The sequence below is a fragment of the Penaeus chinensis genome, chromosome 1 (genome assembly GCF_019202785.1).
Source record: "Penaeus chinensis breed Huanghai No. 1 chromosome 1, ASM1920278v2, whole genome shotgun sequence".
Taxonomy (NCBI): domain Eukaryota; kingdom Metazoa; phylum Arthropoda; class Malacostraca; order Decapoda; family Penaeidae; genus Penaeus; species Penaeus chinensis.
The window spans coordinates 15,198,801-15,203,800 of record NC_061819.1 but is presented as its reverse complement, the minus strand read 5'-3'; positions in this window follow the sequence as shown (position 1 = coordinate 15,203,800).

Here is a 5,000-nt window from a genome sequence, read left to right as displayed (position 1 = left end):
TGTGTGTGTGTGTATATATATATATATATGTGTGTGTGCCCACGGGGAGTGTGTATAAAACCTTTTATCATTACTCATGTATGAGTAGATAGGTAATGTCTATGATCATGATAGCACACTCCTTTTAGTGAGTCGTGTGGCATGGTTGGTTTAGTACTGGCCCTCCGGTCTTATACCCGGAGTAACCTAAGTTCGAAGCCAGGTCAGGGAGGATTGTTATATATCTATAACAATGCGGTATTGCATTATTCCATCTTTCATATATATACCTCAGTATCTGACTTCGGTTTCGAATTTCTAAATCAATTTCCACCGAGTGCCCACAGGGAGTGTGTGTAAAACCTCGCTATCATTACTCATGTATGAGTAGATAGGTAATGTCTATGGAAGTTAGTTAGATCCTAGTTGCACATTCCTTTTAGTTGGTCGTGTGGCATGGTTGGTTAAGTACTGGCCCTCCGGTCTCATACCTGGAGTGACCTAGGTTCGAGGCCAGGTCAGGGAGGATTGTTATACACTTATATCAATGCGGTATTGCATTATTCCATCTTTCACATATATATATATACATATATTCATATATACATATAATATATATATATATATATATATATATATATATATATATATATATTTATATATAAACATATATATTTATATATATACATATACACATTTATATATATACATATACACATTTATATTATATACATATATGTATATATATACATATATTTACACACACACACACAGAAATATAGAATGAGTTAAGCAGGGTAGGTAACGTCTATATACATACATATATATCTGAATACACACATACCCCCACACACACACACACACACACACACATATATATATATATATATATATATATATATATATATATATATATATATATATATATATATATATACATGTATGTATATGTATATGTATATAAGTATGTATAAATAGCTTCCACGTGGCGTACAGAAGCACGTGTATGCGTGGCTTCACTGCAGGCGCCCCAACGTGGTTAAAGTGCTAATTGACCGCAATGGTACGCTCTCCACTGCTGACTTCAGATGACATTAATGTGTGATCAACGGTATGGGTTCAAAAAACAGGAATATCGTTCATTTATTACGTACTTGTTTAATTTTTCTCGTGATTAGAGAGTATATTGTTTCAATTGCAACGAATTGAGCGCGTTCATGATTTTACTATTTTCATGAACATCATATCACTTTTCTTTCTCACTACCCATTTCCCGTCTTGACCTGACCTCCCGAGTGAAACATTTCAGTCACATCTGCTTGGGATAGCTGTGTGACCTGACCCCACTTTCACTCTGAGTGATTAACACGTGAAATGAATGTGAGAACCGCTGGCATTTCCTGTATATTGTTTCGAGATTGTTACATTATAGGATAACGCGTAGCATCCGTTGCATGTTCATTGGTGACACGTTCTATCGGCGCTAGAGCGGAGCTTGTAACGCGAATTACTTACATTTTTATATGGCGCCAGGGACCTTCCCCTTATCATAGTGTCAGAATGCCTGAATACTTGGGGTTGCGTATATGCCTAAAGATCCGCGCTCCGACACGTTCGTTCGGCATTTTTTTGAGTCGGTGTGACCCGCGGTTACGTCCGTTAATTAATGTAGGACTAGGGTTTAAGCTAGAATTGAGATTCTCTTATTAATCACATCCCGCTCACCCCCTTGACGTCGCTGCCATGTTTGGGGTAAATCCCAGCGAGTTGTGATTCATGATAAATAGCCGTAGAGCATTCAGTGCATGAGCGCCCATCACAGACTCGCAGATAGAGTGGGTTATTAATATTTTCCCAGCTCATTTCGCTTCATAAAGTACGGCAAATTAGGGTACAGAGACCCCCCGTCAATTGAAGTCTGTATGCGCAGCTTGACATGTTACCTCGGCAGAATTTTTTTTCCCCGAGAAGATTCGTTCGCGAATTGTTTCACGTCACCATTCATTATTGCGTCATTCTGTCGCATATCATTAAATGTTAAATTCAATGTAGTATTTGAAATAATTTTGTATTACTTCTATAACTTGTTTATTGCATTTGTGTAAAATGAACGTTCATTTCCGTGTTTGGCACCCATGTTCGGTCTGTGTGAGGTCACTTTCACTCTCATTCTTCTCTGCGTTACGACAATTGGTTCAAGTAATTCCTTGCGGATGCCTTTGTCATTTCCTTTATTTACCCTCCTGTCTATCAGAAACGGTTAGCAGTTCAAGCTAGGTCTATGCGGACCGCTGTTACCGTCTCTCTCTCTCCTAATTTTTTTCCTTAACTTTGTGAAAATAAAACACAAAATGAAAAAAAAAAAAGAGAAGACGAAAATAACGAAAATTCAACCATAAAAACTGCAAATTATATAAATAATCGGCTAGTGGCGCTTAACATCCCCTCTTCTCTGTTGTCTTTCTTTTCTCTTACTATCTTGGCCCTTATGTGTATAATCTTGTTCACGATATCTGTCATAGTACCGAAGGAGTCCCTGCTGCAGAAACGGTCACCTTCGGGCGCTGTGGAAAACGTCACCGGGAGATCGCCAGATACCGAGAAAGACTAGGATAATGGACCAGGAACTCGCCAGAGCAGGTACCAGTCGACCCATAATGCTGTGAACTTGCCTGGACGCCGCAGATCCACTCAACCTTTAGGAGCTCGAAGAGGACACTTCCTGCCGGACGCCCGTGATCCTGACGAGGACAACGAGGACGTCAGAAGGACCTGGATGAGATCTGCAGGAACGTGCATTGGGCGAGTAAGCCGCCGAGTTAGGCCTGGTCGAGGACTACGAGGACGAATCCGAAGTCAAGGAGGACCTGTGCGAGACCTTCGAGGACGTGTGGATGTCGAGGACGAACGGATTTACCAGGGACCAGGATGAAGACGATGACAGGGACGAGCAGCCACGAAGATGCATCAGGGACATTACACGCAAGAACGAAGTGTTTACAAGTCAAGAACCAGCCAGGTTGGGTCACCCTTGAGGCAAATATGAGACGCCTTGAGGGCAAGGCGTGAGTAGGTAGCCGAGCAATATAAGTATGTATAAATAGCTTCCACGTGGCGTACAGAAGCACGTGTATGCGTGGCTTCACTGCAGGCGCCCCAACGTGCCCCACGCCCCCACACCAGTACTTAAGGGTCAGGATGACCCAGGTCAGTCTCATTCCTTTCAGAGAGTCTTGCTATTGCTCTGGGTCAGGCTGGCTGCGCCCACCCTCCGGGCAGCCCAGCACTTAGCCTTACGAAGACTTGTATCCCGTGTGTGTTGGTCCGAATCCTGGTTGTGAGCTGTGCTAACGTTGGCTATCACTCCTGTTTATCACTGTTTAAGGTGTAATATATACCCTTTACAATGTATATATATTTATACATATATATGTATATATATGTGTATATATATGTGTGTGAGTGTGGGTATGTGTGTATTCAGATATATTTGTATGTATATGTATATATATATACATATATAGATAGATAGATATAGATATAGATATAAATATATACATTTATATGTATAATATGTGTATGTGTGTGTGTTTGTATATGTATCTGTATATATATGTATATATATGTATATATACATATATACATGCATATAGTGATAGATATCTTTTTTTTTTTTATGTAATGTACACTATGATGACTATGATGGTTATTAAGAATAGAGAATAAAATATCTTTCATAGCCAAATCAAGGACGTTCTCTTGATTAGGATTCAATGAGCACAATCTAAAATTGATATTTGTATTGCTTATTAACTACTGGCCTACTAATGGGTTTAATTTTCTAAACATATACTTCGCTGTTATGTTTCCCATGAATTTGCTCATGGTCAATGAACCACATTGTCAGCGGCACATTCAATAATCAGTATGAAACGGCAGACTTTAGCTAATGCCAAACATCAATACTTTGCCCGGTAAATGAATCTGATTACAAATTGGTTCTGACATCACTTGCCCACGAGGAAAAAAAGCATGACCTCAGAAGCTTGGATATGTACATATGTATGTATGTATGTGTGTATGTATGTATGTATGCATGTATGAATGTATATGACTCATATCTATTCTGCCCTAAAAATCTACACGGAAATTTGATATTCAAAATAATAAAGGCAACTTTAGATTTTTGTTTTCTTCTTTTTTTATCAACACCTTTCCTAAGAACCGATTTTTTTTAATTTTTTTTACCCGTCGGCCGCGGATCCATGTGCTATCCACAGTAGCTTTTAGTGAAATTTGTTGCACACAGATAACTCCACAAGTGTTCAGTTACCAAGGGTTTAAAAGTCCTTAAGTTTTCAGGATTTTTTTTTTTTTTTTAAGCTTTCGATATCAGTAGTCATTGTTATTGGTATCGCGATTATTATAAAAAAAAAAAAAAAAAAAATCACGGAAAAGAATAAACAGTTGAGATTGGACGAATATTTGACTCCAATGCGATTAAGCAAATATAGAGACTTCTATGTGTAAAAAAGGACATCATTGTGGAAATACAAATTATTAATCTAAAATTATAGTGGATACGTCATGAACGTCATGCATTCCACGAATCCGTGGGTCACGATTATCATTCATTTTTTTTTTCGATCACAGAGAAATTGCATATAAAGACTCTTCAAACCGACATAGGCTATCATAATAGGATTATTGTGTGTCAGGAATGTAATATTAAAAAAATTATCATATTCATAAACCTGGTAAACTCTCTTGTTTACTTTAACTTGACTTTTGAACTTGAAAACGGGCTAGAATAATTGTTCGCTGCGGAGGGAAAAATCTCTACTGAGATAATGTACAAAAAATCTGATTGTGTCATGGCATATATGTCGCAATTTCACTTCTCTCCCTGCCGTCTCTGCCGTTCGTTTATTTTTTTTTTTTCTATTTCTTTTTCTTCGTCTTCTTCCACAAGCATATTTACGTGGGACGCTACAGATTCACTGAGACAGCCAGTTTCCTTG